This window comes from Ambystoma mexicanum, chromosome 6p (genome assembly GCF_040938575.1).
Source record: "Ambystoma mexicanum isolate Mex_15411 chromosome 6p, UKY_AmexF1_1, whole genome shotgun sequence".
NCBI lineage: Eukaryota > Metazoa > Chordata > Amphibia > Caudata > Ambystomatidae > Ambystoma > Ambystoma mexicanum.
Window position 1 is genome coordinate 340,124,313 of NC_090935.1, and position 17,683 is coordinate 340,141,995.

Sequence of the window (17,683 nt, forward strand, 5' to 3'; positions counted from 1 at the left end):
ATTCTCACACAGCCTTCCGCAAGGCCTTAAAAACCCAGCTCTTTGTATAAAGAGCCCTTCATTCCAGGTATGCACTACCAATGTATCACCATGTATAGGACACTTATGTTATGCCACTTGCTACCTAGACAAGAATATGAGTAACCAAATGTAACTATCACTATGTATCCTCTGTAACCATGTAACTGGATTTAACTGAATCTACTTAAGTATACCTTCTGGGGCCGCTTATTGTAACCCTCAAGCAAGCCTTCTTTAAATCTCCTTATGGCGCCTCATTGCCTCTGGGCTGTAGTGCGCTCTATAAATACTAAAATAAAATAAAAGATTCTAAAGGCCTGCTGAAAAGGGTTCAGCTTTTTGGATTAGGCCTCTGCTTTAGGGTTCTGTAGTCTGTTTCTAAAGTCTGAATCTGGAGTCTGGTGAGTGGAAGTGTGTGTGTTGCCTGTCCTTAGCAGTCCCTATTTATCCATTTTCCAAAGTGTGTGGGCAGGCTGATTGTCTATGCCCAACCCTCTAAGGATCTGATAGGTCAGAGACTTCCCTGTCCCCTGATTTGAGAAAGGAACAGTGTGTCTTGAGGTGTCATCATGTGTCAGAGTGATGCTGCCATTTACAATCTGGGGAAGAACCTCCCCTTTGCTTTTACCCAGAAAATCTATTTTTCCCATAAAACATATTTTCAATATGCACAACTTGTAAATAATACATATACACATCACAGCTTGCCTAAGGTACGTTTCTGTCAAAATCTTATCTTCCTACGAGTTCTGGTTCATAAATCACAATTTTTCGTGCTTTTGGTTGGTTACACATTTTCGGATCTGTACGATTTTTTACACATACATGCACAAACCCTCTGTGCATATTCCTGTAATTTTTCATGTTCCTAGCATAATCACAATAGCTACAATATTAAACATTTCATGGGTCAGTCTCTGAATGTCGCACAAATTCCAGATTAGTTTTAAACTGTGAGTGAATTTTTCATTTTAATAATCTCTAAATTTCATATTTTTGTCAGTTCGGTACAATATTTTATAAGTCTTTTCCTTAAACATATATTTAGTCCAATTTCAAATCTACATTTTCAGTCTTGCCCACCTCCAAAGCTTGGCTGAGTCAGAGAGTCACTTGACTTGTCTTCCTGCCAGGGCAGTTGATGACAGTCACACCCGAATTAGCATTTCCATTCAGTTCAAGGACTCCATTGTCTCTTTCCCAGAACAGCAGAGGAAGTCTCCTCCCCTTCTCATTAGCATCCCAATGCGATATACTCTCCTTTTGGTCGGAAGGAACAGGGTGGGGTGTTCTCAGGGGAAGAAAGCCACTTTGAAGTTTTAGCTGATTCAGGTTACCTTATAGTCCATTTTAACAATGTCCCTTGTGCAAAATTACAGTTCCAAATTTAAAATAAGCAAACATATCTTCAATTCCAGTCTTTTTCAACATGAAAATCAATGTGTGGCACCATATATCGCATTTGATGGAAGTCCCTTCCTTGGCATATTTAGCTTTTGAGACAAAAGTTTCTCCTGTCATATTTAGAAATCGCCAGTGTCTGACAGAGGCGAGTAATGGTATTGCACCCAGTTTTGACAGATTTCTTTCCAGCAACCATCTTCAAAAGTGGACTTTTTTCAGATAACGTATACTTCTGCTGACATTATATTTATGTGGATTCTTGAAGTAGAATGATGTTCAACACCCAACAGGAGGTTGGATCTTTTGGGTGGTTTGTGAGCCATGATTTGTGCACATTTGACAACCAAGAAAAAAACGGATTTTCACACAGCTCTGTGTTTCTTTTGCAATCAGCCTTGCTCTGTGGGCAGCCAAGTGATGGGTTTTGGCAGTGGTCTCCTGTGTTACCACGGACATAGGAAAAAGTGGATGGCGGCCTATTTTTCAGATTTTTACTGTGCTCTTTTGGATGATTTTTAGCGAGCAAAATGCTCTCCGGCGGCCATTCTGATGTTCCTTATGCAAACAGCGGACAGGAATGTTGCAGGGTCTGGACTAGTGGGTTGAAACATCCCACATGAATTACTTCCACGACGGCACTTCTAGATAGGGCAATGGATCAACGGATCCATTTAGCACAATGTGGCAGGAGACAACCTGTCAATTTCGCATGTGTAAATGTGAGAAAAACGAAGGTGAGATGCATTGGAAATTGTTTTATGATTGATTGATGTATGCTCAAAAATATATGCCTGATCGATTAGGCAATACAATTTCTGAGCAAATGTCCCCTTTTAGGTACCCATGTGCAGATACTCGCAGCCTGGTAAGTGGCCATTGCCGGCAGTCAGAGTACAGGATTTATGATCATATGAGACTGCTCTACTCTGTGCTCTGGATGCTGATAAGGGTTTAGAAGGTGTTTATGCTTGCAGATAGGTTTACATCACATATGTGCTTTCTTCTGAGCAGCCTTGCATTACCAGAACACCCCAGAAGTTATGAGTTGATTCCAGCAATATTCCAATGCTACACAAACAGTCTTTCAAAGGAATGGTGGGATGTGGATGTGGTGTTAAAAATGTGTGTTTGTTTACCATGGGCATCTGTAGCCCATTTCAAACTTGCTTGAGAGCATGTATCCTACCCAGGATCACCTCCTCATACTGTCGCTGTCTCTGATCATCCAATAACCCTACTTTATCCCTGCATAATGCCACCCACCAGTCACCACACCTGAAATCTCACCCATGCCTTCTCACACCCCCCCACGCTAATTCACCCCTCCCTCCCCTCGTTATTTTAGTGGATGAGTGAGATGTGGCTTAGTAAAGAAACACAAATTCACATAGCACTTCTTGCATGGGCTATCGCTGTTCTTGTACAATCCTGAAAACTTTGTTGAAGTTCCTCATTAAGCATTTAGCCAGCATGACTTGATGTATTGATGATACACTCTATTTTCTTCCATTAATCTTTTGAAGCTGGCACGTGAAACAGCAGTGCATTATCTGACTCTATTGTGCCAGGTATGCTGTGGGCGACGAATAACTTCTTGAGATTTGGTATCACAGCATGAGCCACTCTAATGGTGACACATTTCACTTTTGGATATCGTCAGTAGTCATTGCTGACCACTTAAAAGTGTTGGTCTGTCAATATAGTGCCAAAATCCACACTCACTTCACTTCATGAGGAGGTATTCTTGGGTGGAGATGCTATGGGCAGTAGGCGATTTTTCTCTGCTTTTGTCTGACACCATGCACATATCTGTAATAATATATTGACTTTTCTAGTCCCTCCTCTGGGACTGCATCTTTATCAGACTATGTTTGTGGATATGAGAACATTTTTCTACTGTGTCTAAGAGAGAAGATGAGATGACATACATGTAACTCCGCAGAAGAAAGCCTTCAGTGGTCTCGACAATTCAATCATGCCTTCCACAAACCTTTCAGTTGTTCTTGTGCTTCTTCCTTGCGCTTCATGGTCACATCAAGTAATTCTTTCTATCTTCATACCCTGAGGCATTTATGAGTCTCTTGTATGCACTTCAGCAATATCCTTCTAAGCCCAGCACCTTGGGTAGAAAACATCTAGTGACCAAGATTATGGTCATTCAGGAATTGATCAGCCCATGTCTTTTCCACACCCTTGCACTTCTCAATATTGTTTGGATGGGGTGAGAGAAAATAAGCAGACTTGTCATCTCTGGCTCTAAATTACAGGGAGACCCCATACCGTTGCCACTGGAAAAAACACTGCTCAATTGTCACATGATGGCGTAGTGCAGACCCAATCAATATCTGCAGGAGTGACTTGTAGTCTGTGATGACAAAAAGCAGATGCATAGAAAGGTACAGATGGACATCTTTGAAGATGGCTAAGAACTCCCTTAAAATTTGGGAGTACCTATTATCTGTGGGGGGGGGAAGGGCCCAGCTTGCAAATCCTATGTAAGCCAATCCCCTTTTCAGTCAGCGTGGAGGAGTATTGGTCCTGAGACCAACCTAGCTGGATTAAACCATGACTTGAACAAGGGATTAAAAAATGTCATCATGGTCTCAGCTGTCCGGGCCTGTTTAATAAAGTCAAGTGCTTGCTGTTCCTTCCTAAACCGCTCCCATGTAATGTCTTTTCAGGTGAGACACCATAAAGGTGCTGACAGGGTAGCCAGGTCTGAGTTAAAACATTCACAAAAATGTATAATGCCCAGGGAGTCCATCATAAATGTCTAAAATGTTCTTCTTGTCTGACAACAGACCCAACCCTTTGAAGATGTACCCAAAGGAATGCCTTGACCAAAGAAACCCACATTTGCCTTTGTCGACATTCAGGCCATGGTCATGAAGGTGTTTTAGCATGGCCTCGGGACACTAAACATGTTCATGTGTGTTGGAGGCATATATGAAAATGTTTTTGCCAACATTGATCACTCCTAGCAGTCCACTTACTAACCCACATATAGTGTGCTGAAAAACTTCAGATGCAAAGGCTTTTCCAAAAATAGGGTGCTTGTGATGATATGGTCCAGTATGTGTTTAAAATGGCCTCAAATATATGGCTTCCTCATGCCAGGGAATCTGGTGATATCCTGTCATTAGGTCAGCTTTTGTGAAAATGGATGCACCCTGGAGTTCAGCCAGTCTATGATTGATCATGAGTAAGTGTATGTCTCTTTCTCTTTTAATATTCCTGTTCAGTAGGTGCATGTCCACACATACCCTGATGGCCTCTGTTTTTTTGGGGTTGGTGGCTACTAAGATGGGGAGACCAATTATGTTGCACCCTGGGCTCTCTCGATGATGCCTTCAGACTCAAATTTGGCCATATCAACTAACACCTTATACCTAAGGTGAAATGCTAACTGTCAGCAATCAAGCACCACTGGTTGGACTATACAATCCAGTAGACAGCTTATTTCGTGAAATCAATTGAAGTATGGGTCTAAAAGATGGTCAATCTATGCTTTAAAGATGCTGCACACAAAGAGCATTAGCCCTGGTGCTTCTGTAGGATTGAAGCTTAGCAAAATTCCTTTTACTTTGTGACTAAGAATTTTGCCCATGCAAGTTTGTTCATGTCATATCTACATGGCGAATGGTCAATCTAGCGCAAACGGGATTGATCCATCAGATATAAATATATCAATGTGTTCCTTAGGATTTACCAGCTTCAAACAATGTGTCTGCATTTCAGTTTGCGATCAGACCATAACTTTCATAAATGCACCCAAGTCACTGAGTGCAGGGATGTCAGGAGACAGGATTTTTACCTCACATGGCTTCCTTCAGTTTCTTAGGTTTGGGCAACATATCGTCAAAGCAAAGAAAGCTTCTTCATCTTCTTCATCATCATCGTCATGTGGCATGTTTGGCTGGGCAATCTTTGATGATTGTGTGCTGGTGACCACTAGCAGTGGTGGTCCTTGCGTTGCAGCCTTGCAGAGTAACAGTTTTGAATGTGGAGCACCCTCACTTTATCCACCTAAACAAATAGGCTGCATGTCAGCACCAGATGTCAAACATGCACATGGAATGCATCTAGGGATTCATGTGCATATTGATGAGCTTGCTTCTGCTGAGACCACCCATAATAAGACTTAAAAACCTGTTTGACTGTGTTGTAGGATTGGTCTGCAGGTTTCAGCATTTTAAAGATCTTGTGAACAGTCCACCAATGTAGTAGAAGAGCAAGAGCTTCATAGCAGCGTCATCATCTTCCCATGACACTGTGAAAAAATGTCAAGGAATTCACCCCAGATTTTACCTCAAAGGCCAAGAACTGCAGCATTCCCCATGACATCAAATTCTGGCATTGATACATAGTACTTTGACGAGTGGCCCTCTTAAACCACCTGTGGAGTCCCACACATGCTGATTTGCCATGGAGTGTGTAAAGAGATCTATACCAAAGAAAAATATACTGTGAGAAACCTGAGGGTGTTCTCACTCCTATTCCCCATAGATTCTCTGTGGAAAGGCCATCACTCTTGTATCTCAACAATCACATCGGTGGAGGGTCTGTGGGGACTGAGAGTGGGACGCCCTTGGGAGAGACATGGTATCCCCCTTTTCCCTAATAATACCAAGCCAACAATCTCTCGTTTTTCTCCCGTTCTTCTGGGGAATTATAAACACCTCTCCTAAATTACTCATACATGACCACAAAAAGTACTGAGATGAGAAGAAGCAACCAAGAGCAGTGAGGACTAGTTGCTTTCACCACTTAGGTAGTGGGACAAAGAAGAGGCGTGCTGAGAGCAGTAAAGGTCTGGCATTTAATTGTCCCTTTATTCATGCAGCGCTAATTGTGACACCTGCAACCTGTTACAGGCCTACAGGTGTATAAAAAGTCCCACCTAACTAGTGTAATGGTGAAAGGAGCACTGGCAGTGAATTTTCAGCAGCAGATTGACCAAGCAGTACAGGAAGGTGCTGCTTGTGTGCAACACACTTATTGTTCTGGGAAGAGCGGCCCCGCGATAAGTGGCTCTGTGGAACCAACAGAAGTGTGATCAGGGAGCTGTGCTGGAAGGCTGCCCCTTTTTTCGTTTGAGCAAGGTGCTCTTTCTCAGGGGACCAGAAGCTGAGCCAGAAGTGCCTGGGGGCAGGAGCAGGAACCCTCAAACAAAGAAGAGAAGGCTGGAAGATCTGCACCGCAGGAATGCGCATCGAAGCAACCAGTGAGTTTCCACATAGAAAGAAACCCGGTATGTGATTGTTTGCTGCTGCATGTAAGGATACTTCATAGTTTCATAGTTTATTGATATAAATTCAGCAAACTAGGGCTTTGTATAACACAAGAACAAACAACATTAAAATACACATTAAAAAGATTCACATCTACATCATTACATAAATGATAACAAAAACGTTAAATCAAATACCTATTCAATGCATCTTAAAATATCCACAATCTTGATATAATATAATACGATGAAATATATTAAATTAATATCATTGCCACTCATAAAAATCATCCACATTTCATCAAGTTCCATCATATTTATCACGTTATGTAGTGAGACTTTCACAGTACATTGGTAAGTGGAGGAGTGTCTCAGTTACATGGTTACCACATAGACAGCAAACCCTCTTATCATATGCAAAACATATTCTATCTCCTTTAGTCTCCAGAGCCTCAGACACATTAAATTTAAGGAGTTAGTAGGTGCAGAATGTTCTGGTGCTTGGATAAGCCGATATGTACAGAGGAGTTTTATTCTGGATAAAAACTCTGCACAATAAGCACCACTATATTTATTAGATGCAATTTGTATCACATTGTGAGCACATGCAAACTCATACAATTTCCTTTTTAACCACATTTTCAAAGCTCCAATAGTGTGGCTATGATCACACCCCAATGTCCATTTACTGTGTATTTTCAATAACTTTCCCATCGTGCACATCGGAGCATTGCCTTCTAGCTGCAACAAGGCCTTCATATATGGGACAATTAGCGTATCGATTTGCAAATTACACACCTTTTCATAGAACAACACACATTGGTTAATGTAAGCATACCAAATACCTTTTAGATCAAACTCCAAATACAAATATTCAACACTGACACATTGCGGAAGACACAATAGTTTCCTCAGGATCGTAGCTTCTAAAATGACTAAACTTTTTTCAAATGTGTGACCCCAAATCTCCACAGCATACGAAAGCACTGACCTTATTTTTGCTGCATAAATTGTCATCACTGCTGATACTGAATAACCATTGTTTTTACCAATGTATGTGCTGAACACATTTGCGGCAGTGAGACACCGTTGCTTGACAGCCAACCATTGCGCATCCCAGTTTAGCTTATCATCGACAATTATCCCCAGATACTTACATATTTTGACCTTGTCGAACTTTCTTGTTCCTACAGTCCAAATATATTTCTTAGGTCTATGTTTTTTTGTGAAGACCATAATTTTACTTTTTTCAATGTTAATTGTCAAGCCATGTTTGATCGAATAAGCAACAAGGGAATCAAGCAAGCACTGCAGACCAACACGCGTGTAATCTAATAATAACAAATCATCTGCATAGGCGAGCCATCCTATCAACACGTTGTTAATCTTTATTGGATTTGGGTCAAATAGGTTAAATGATTCCTTCATATCCGTTAAGTATAGATTGAAGAGAATGGACGCAATCATACACTCCTGTTTAACACCACAACAGGGGTCCATGAAATTTGAGAGTCTCCCCGCTGCATTTAATCTTATTCGAACTGTGATATTGGTATGGAGTAACATTAGCATTCTAAGCAATCCTTGGGGTATGCCCCATGCATTAAGCTTCTGCCACAGTCTGTTACGTAATACTGTTTCAAATGCGGCAGAGAAATTGATGTACGCACAATACACGTCTAAAGGATACTTTGTTACAGAGTGGTTGCATGTATTGAAAGGTGCATTGTCAAAGGTCTCTGAGTAGAATCCTTATGAGCCAACCAACATTAAAGACTCATTAACTCATGAAAGCCAACTGAATACTTTGTTAAGGACTGGTTGCAGGAAAATAAAAGCCTGTTATCGAACGTCTGTGCCAACAAATGTTGAACTACAAAGCGAATGCCAAGGCCAGCGAGTCCAATGCTTATTATTTCTCAAAGTGAAGGGAACTTTGGAACATGGACTTTAAAAAGGTGAACTCAAATGATTTATCAGTTTCAACCAAAAGACCACCAATATACAGAGGGCCCCAGAGTTGCACAGAACATTAAAGAAATTGGGAAACACCCTCATATGAATACATCACTGAAATTATGTCTTGGGTAAGGGATCTCTCAGGTTGGAATTCTTTCTTTGTCTTGAGGATGGAGCCTCACGATAGTTGGTGTTCTGAACTGTGTTTTGAAACTTTCTGAAGGGAACCCCGAGTGTTGTTCAACTTTATATCACTTTGAAACTGAAGGCAAATTTTAGACTTTTTATAAGAACTGCTGTATATGTGGGGAAGGGAGCTGAAAGAACGCAACAAGCTGACCCAACCTCTGAACTTTATATTGAACAATATGTTGTTGGTTACTAACCTCCCTATGCGTTGTATAAGATTAGTTGTGAGGGCAAGTATAGGTTTTTGACACAGACAGATTCCTCTACAATAAATGTATATGTTCAACAGAAAGATTCCAGAAAACATTTATTAAAATGGAGAACTGTCCAAACTGAGATGAAAAGCACAGCATGCCACAGGAACATCTTGTTAAAAAAAATGCATTGAGCCCTGCAGTGTGTCTGTTTCCCTTTACATGAATGAGGATCAACTTTGGAGAAAGAAACATAAAGAAACAAAAAATGTGGACCTTTGTCAGAAATGTGATTACAAAGAAAAAGTTATAATGTTGTTCTGTGATAAAGCGACAATTGCAACATACAGAATAAATTGACTTGTCAAAGCTGCATTAGGGAAATAGCTGCTTTGGGACTAGAAACCAAAGTGACTTTTTCCTGACTTCTCCGAACAAGCCACAACTCACGGGGCTTGCCTTCCCATGAAAGGAGTGTGAACATTGGCCTTAGAGCTCACCATAAAACCTTATGACTGCTGGGATCCTGGTTGACAGAGACATGCCTAAGTAATTAAAACCAGGTCTGCCCCTTTACAACTTCCATCTGCCGTAGGTTCTGTGAAAGAAATACCCTAAACATACAGTAAGTAAGCTCATTGCAGTAGTCCCCTCTCATGTAATCAGATTCTGACATCTGCCAGCCCCTAATGAAGGAAATACCTGACACGTGTCGATAATGAAAGTCATTCTTAAGTAGTCGGAAGTGGCTGAAGTCACTAAAGGAGGCAGGACTGAAGGCATTAAAAAGAAACTGTCAGCCTACCATTATAGAACATTTTCCATGTTGAACAAGCATTCACAGGAGTGCTAAATACCTCCAGCTCTGATCTAACAGAATAGGATACCAAATGTTCAGTTAATGTGCAGATTAACTGTAGATACCATGTGATATTTGGTTAATAAGAAACAAAAATGCAGCATTGAAATTACATTGGGATTCATATTTTGTTTGCAAATTCTGAAGGGAAGGGCCTAGAAACCTAATTTTAATGTTCTTCTTGGATCAGCTGAATACAAAATGATTTTTGTATAGTATGTGAATCATGCAAATTAGGCACATGTGGATAGTTTCACATCGAACAGTGCACATTAGTGATTTATATGGCCTTGTATCCGTGCCAGTGAGCCTGTTTACTTTGAGATCGATACGTTATTTTTGTATGAAAGTATTAGTGAGCAAAAAAGTGAAAGTGTGTCACTCATCCACAATTAGACGTGTCAAGATGAAACTTGCATTATTTGAATCACCAAAGTGAGAGCAATCGGATGAACTGATTGGGGACATGATCACATATGTGGCATATGCTGTTATAGAATATTACTATTGTTTAATGCAGAAATGTCCAAGATGAAATCACAACACATGGGAGCGAAACTGGGTTTAGAAGTTACTCCCATTTGCCTGACCGCCTTATTAATATGCCCAATAACTATGGAGGGGCTGGTTAAGTTTAATGTCACTTTTGGAACACTGTCCAATAACAAAAATTGACCAATACAATTAGAGAAATGATACAAACTTTTAAGGTGGTTGATTTCTGCTCTATAAAAGTTCAACCCATAGATTCTGAGGGGCACTCACCCACTCACTGATGGAGGGTCAGAAGGAGAAAAAGTAGAATTGATAACAACAGAAAGGAGAATGGAATAGATTGCCTTCCGTTCTGGACCTATTTTGGATTAGCAGCTGCAATCTGTCATTGAAACCTACTTCGAGTTAAAGTTCCAGGCCGCCTTCAGTGGGGAAGATCACAGACAGATACAAATATAGAAAGAAGAGAACCAGACTGTGGAGGGAAGCTGATACTACCTTGCTGATTGATACCCACCTGATCCAGTCTAAGGCAGTCCTTAAGAGGGTGCTCACCTGTCTGTGAGACAGCCAAAAGAAATTCCTATGTAAGTGAAATGCCAAGGGGAAATATAATTCTGAGGGGAAAATACTCTAAAGAGAATAAATCCCAGCCCCTTTCATTTATAAATTCTGGATGGGATAGGTATACACTTTTACTGAACTAACGGGTAAATTAGAAAACATTTCAAAAGTGTGTGTGCTTCTGGAATTATAGATTTGATCAAATATATCCTATGTGCTGTGTATGGTGAGATCCCCCGACTCTTTCTCTGTGCATTAAGCAAGCGGAAAAGAGTGAAGGACATCACAGTATGTGCATATCTAGAAAAATAAAGTAATTGAAGTCATTTCCTGGTTACACCACCAAGTAGAGTACTATTACTGGTGCTGATCCACTCAAGGGTTAATAACTGCCACCTATTTTCTCACCTTTAATTTGTTCATTGAAGGTGACAAATGAACATGTTTACAGGGTGATGCAATAGAAACACCACAGAAGGGAGTTTAGCAAGCATATACAATTTAATTCTTTAAGTGATACACATGTGGGAATGTTAAGTAGTTTATTTTGAAATTGAGTTTTCTAGAACAGGGTTTGAATTTCTGACAGTTTCATTGAGTGGGGGAATGTTTGTCTGTGGTGAATAAGCAGTAGAAAGATTTAGAAAGGCATAGATGTTTGGATTTATTTTGATTTTCTATAAAATGACAATTTTATCCCTAGCCTCAAACACTGTTCAATGCATGGTGGGTGCACACTCGGGATAATTCAGATTTACAGAGGTTGACCTGTGTGTTTTAAAAGTTCACTTTCATAGTAATTCTGTTTTGACCATTGATGTAGGAATTTGATAGATACAAAATTAGTGTATTTTTACATTGATTTCATTACTTCTATTTTGTTAATAAATATGACCTCTGTGCAACCTTGCGCGTCCCTGTGGGAGGGATGCAGTAGGGAATCAATATTGTTAAATTGGGGATGACAGGTTAATAAGAGAACTTAATTAGGGGCCTGATTTGGGGTGAGTGGCAAATGTCCCCAGATTATAAATTGCCCGATTAACAAATCCTACAAAACTGGAGGTCCCACTGAAATATAATTTCTGGGATTAGTATTGTAATTGCATCAAAAATGTTTTAATTCAAATTGTGCAGAGGTCACACATGTGTGTGGATGCTTTGTGTTGCATTGAATTACATGGAATTGATACTGCAGCTTCATAAGACAGAAATCTAAAGGTTCATTGGAAAGAATGAGATTTTTGAATGTGAAGTAATAAGACACTGAGTGACAGTGAGAAAAGTTTGCATTTCTGATTAGCAGGAATTCAAGAGGTAAATCGCTACATTTAAACACAGAGATGTCAGACATAGCAATGCCTTATATCCCATGCTCTTTCAAAATTATATTTGAATGGGTATTGGACAGCCATGCATATTGACATATGGAAGACAGAAATGATGGACAAAATTACATCTGTAGGTTCAGATAACTGTAATGAACAAAGCACATTAAATCAGTCCCTACAGATGCTATATATGACTTCAACAGTCGAAGAAGAAACATTTAAACTGGTATGCCTCTCTGTGGATATGCTTTTCCATCTTCAAAGAGTGAAAGGCAGTTTGGCAGACTGGGATGCTCAGATTAAACAGTACGGAAATCTCCCCAGATATTTTCTGTGGAGCTGCTGAGTGCCAAGCAATTGTAAAGCAATTGCATAATGACAAAGTAGGAGACATTTTGCAGTTGCAAGAAACACTGAAAGAAAGTCAGGTTTCTGCATTGTAACAACAAAATTGTCATTAATCAAATGCAAGGTGAAATCAAGACATATTGTTATGAGCTGCAGAACCAAGTGGCACGTTTTTGAGTATCTGAGATACTTATAATCAGTGAATGGACACCCAAAATAAGCTACAGTGCAAATTAACTGACCAGTATATACATAATAATGTCCTGCAAGACAACATTATGACACTGAAACAACACATTTTGGAATTAAAGAAACAAATGAACAAATTAAGAAGTGTCATAAATCAGCAGAGAGACCAACTCATACAAGAATGTATGATCATTTAATTCACAAGAAACAGCAACTGATTTAAAAATTAAATCAGGCACATGGAAATGAGGGTTTGAGCCAAGCCTCTTCCCAAGAACTAGCCAATGTGAAAAATGCACATTTGTGCCTATGACATCAACTGTAACACATGGAAACTAGGGGTGTAACGGTATAACGGTACACCGCTATAGATACTGTGAACAGCTTAATTGAACTATAATAACCATCACGTTGTTTATACCGGCATACCGTTTTAGGGCCTGCAGCTATTAAGTGAGCTTTTCAATCTGATTTGGAAAAGCTGCAGTAAGCAAGTTCTACGCATTCTTGATCGTACACTGCGGGATGTGGCGTTTGAAGACAAGAGCATAGGGAAAGTGAGGCCACATTAGTAAATGCAGCTTTGATGCTGTGACCGCTCTTTCTCTGTGATCAGTAGAATCAGGTTAAAGATCAGCTAATTTGTAGTCTTTCCACCAATTTGAGAGATGGGGAACTAAACATCTCAGAATGAAAAGGGGGAATGAACTGGATGCCCTTCTGATGCATGTCCACAAAACACGTTAGCTCTGTAGACTGATGAACACTGGGTCTATCAGTGCTTTGTGCTAGTATATAAACTGCCTCCCCCTGCCCCCACCCACTGTCCTCCATGTAGATTTGCACATTGGTACTAGAGTTGTTGCTTCGCTTGATCCTTCACTTGCCTTCTGCATTTGGCACTGGACTCAAGCAGGCAGGACCAATTCTACATTCAATTTGAAGTATACAGAGCAATGGGTGTGAGATATTTCTCAGGTCTATCCTCGATTTGTGACACTACCCATGAATGCATTCCTCCATCTCAAATCACATGAAAAGGCTCCTAATGTGCTCAGACCTGGGGAAAAAGGTAATGATGGGGCTTTGGTGATGTGGTGGCCTAGGCCATATTTGTGCCGATATGCATTTTAACTTCGTCATTTTCAAAAATCTTTTGTGCCACTGTCTTTACGAAGGTAAATGAACATGTAATGCAAGAATAAAGAAAGAAATCACAGCGCCCACTGAAAGCTGTCCTGTTAGGATTACATGGTCAGTGGTGACTCCAACATCAGATCTTTATAATACACGAGGCAGATTGTAAGCAAGCTATAATGATTTGATCAATATGTAACCTTTCAGTGAGTGTGTTGGCTATGACATTTTGACAAAAGAAACACAATGGGCTTCATTACAAGGAGGGCGGTAAGGGGTTAACGGTGCGGGTAACGGTGCCGGAGCCATTAACCCCTTACCGCCCCATTACGAGCTCCGCTCGTGGGATCCACTCAGGACGCCTGGTTTTACCAGACGTCCTTAGCGGGTCCCGCGAGTGGCCCAACATTAACGGGCCCGTTGTTAGCATTCTCCCCATTCCCATTGAGCCCTATGGGGGCTCGAATGGGAATGGGGATGTACCGGGTCTGGATTCCCTGATTGGGGAAATAACAGGCCCTCCAAGGTTGGAATGGCCCGGTATTTCTCCATTCAGGGAACCTGGACCCGGGTTTGGCTACCTCCAAACTCGTAATGAGGCCCAATGACATGGGATTTCAGACCTCACATGAGTGACCTTTCTCCCTTTAATGGGCTAAAGCGTTATCAAAACAAACTTTTATGACTGACCGCAGTGAGGAGTCATGATGCCCATGCCATGTGGTTCCAAAATAATGCAGGTCGAGGCCGAATTTCAAAGCGATGACCTGTGACTGAGCAGCAAGCTCATAGCTCAAAATGTGCATTTTAACACTTCCACTGGTCACTATTTCCATCAAGGCGATCAGTGAGTGAGCACCATGAAACACCAAATCTGCTGCTGCCTTAGATCCCTGGAGGATCAGCAAAAAATGTGCAGAGACAAGTTTCAAAATGCTGACAATTCATGACCTTTAAGAAAATATTTGTTAAGATTAGTTAACTAAACTTGCTATACCACGACAACCATGATATTCTGTCATTTGGCAAGAAGGTTATCATACCCCCATAAAACCAATACCGTGAGACCCCTAACATTGGAGACTGACCTGACACAGGTAGTCAAACAGAGAGTCCTTTGAAAAACAAATGCTGCACTGGCAAGAGCAAAATCTTGAAAGGTCTAGCGTAATTCAAAATTGCCAGCACAAGAACTAATTTCTACAACAGGAACTGCGAGCAAAAAAGGACTTGTTATCTTCCCATATCAAAAAAGTGGAGGGTAATTAGGCCAGCATGTGTTATTTGAGAGACTAATCAGTCATTTTTAAGCAGAAAATCATTACTGTAATGCCAGGAAGTAAGAGACCATAAAACTAACTGACTGTTACGCTCACCTGGCTCCCACAGAGGCGTCTATCTGAACTGGACAGCTGCGGTCTCCACCAATGTGACGCGTAGGGCCGAGATGACAGACTGGACTGGCCCACCTAGCTTCATTTGCTTGGCCCATAGGAATATTCTTCTGCAAATGGAGAAAGGGAATTAACAACCCGTGGAGTTGTGCGCAATTTTCCCCCATCCCTGCTGTTCTCCCCATAGATCACCTTTGATGTCCCCTCTTATATTCTCACCTGATGGTTTGAAAAGATGAGCTCTTCATCCTGCATTGAGCGCAGGGGCGCATTGATAACCAGTTGCTTCACTTTCACTCTTGTCCGTTTCCTTGCAGTTTGCAGCTTGACCCTAGCGAAGAGTTGCTCGTGGTAGCTGACAAGGATCAGGTAAGGCTTTGGCTTATCCTACACAGTTCAATAAAATAAGGGCAGAATGTAAGCTGCTTGTTCCCTTATTCAGATGTGGCGAGAAAATATGAAATTTGGGGAATTATGCCTCCGGCGGTAAAATTAGGTAGGTCTATTGCAGTGAGAAGAGTTCCCCTTATTGGTCCCGTTGTCTCACCTTGTCGTCCTTTTGTTGCCCTTAGGGGCCGGGGGTGTGGTGAGGATGCAATGGAGGCTGCGCCGACCCGTGAAGAGGAATAGTACCCCCGGCGGTAATCAGGTAAGTCTATGGGGGTAGTTACTATTGCCTCTGTTTATTTCCTAGGCTCACCTTTGCTGTTCTTGTGTTCCCCTTAGGTGCCAGAATGCGGCGGGAACATGCAGAAGGATGCGGTGGATTGTGAGGATGCTGCGAAGGCTGGGAGTTCAGCGCGGCGCTGCAGCAGGTGATGCGGCGCGCGTAAATGCTTCTTTCTTCCAGCTCGAAGGTGCAGTGGATCCGGAATTCAGGTAAGGATCGAAGGTTTGCTCTTATCCTAACCTTTTCTCCTTCTGTTCCTCCCGTTTTCTAGGAGCTGCAGACTTGAGGCGGGTGTGGCAGAAGACTGGATGCAGGCTTGCAGGCACGGTGAGCGTTACGCTGCTGGATGCAGAATAACACGAAGCGTGTGCTGCTCTTCGGGCGTGGTTTAAATAGCCTCCAAAGTAGTCCCAGGTAAGTATTCTTCCCCAGCCCCACCCGAGTAAAAAATAGTCCCTAGGTAAAATAGTCCCTTCCACGCCTCATTTGGCTTGGAGCTCTGCAGCATGGTCTGCACCAGGTAAGCTTGCAGCATGGTCTGCATCAGGTAAGTTCTACTCTATGAGCCTGGTGCCATAGGCGCCAGGACTGACTCTCCATATGAGCCTGGCGCCATAGGCGCCCAGACCGCACCCAAACAGCCCCTAGCAGGGGCTTTTGGGCTTCCTCAAAACAACTTGATGCCTGCTTCCGGGGTTGCTGGACCTGGTCTGGTTCTCTGGGGGTAGGCATCATGACACTGACAACCACACAACAGACAATCTCAAGAGAAAGGAGCTTTGGACAGTGGAGATCATTCCCTTCTGCCAAAGGCCTCATTCCACCTACCTAAAATGAATCATATACATGCTGAGAGATTAAATATGCCTCTAAAGAACAAGGAACTGAGAGGTGTCTAACATCCCCTCAGCCAAATATTTATGACCAGGAAGGAGAGTGTTCCTTATCAGATATGGATGACTTCCCACCCTTACCAGCGAGATGGGGGGAGTGTCTCCCATTTAGTACGTCCTAATGAAAATATATCTGGACCAGAGGAAAAATATCAAGAAGGGTTGAGAGACCTAGAACTGCAAAAAATGATTCGGCCGAGAAATCATCTAACCCACTTGGCTGTAAAAGAAAGACACAATCTTGAGCCCAGGAAGGACATTTTAAATGTCTCTTCCCTTCAGAGAGATTGGGATGATTCCCAAAATCAGAACAGTAGGGACAGCCCAGATGATAAAAGGAGTGGGGTTCCAGCAGAAGCTATTATTCTGAAAGAGAGTGGACCCAGGTTTAAAGACACAAGAAGGGCTGAGCCAAAAGGAGTTTCATCAAATACCCTTAATAAACAAATAAAAGCCATCATAAAAGTGTGATCTATTCTGTATGGGAACATCTAGAATTGTAAAAACATATGATGTCCTCATTTGGAATAAGGAATTATTTTAACCACATGGAGTATGCAAAATGGACATTCTATTGTGAGTTTTCCAGCTTCTTCGCAGTGCTGGAGGACCATAACCACCACAAATGCTCTACATATAAGGTGGCCATTTTAAAACACTTTTCCACACACAGAAACCCCCAATATGCCCACAAAGCTGTATACAATATGGTATGTGGTGGGGACCAATCTCCAAGTCAGTTAGTTCAAGAGTTGGAGCATGCTTTCGCACAGAATTCTCAGCGGGTAAACACCAACAGTAGGCAG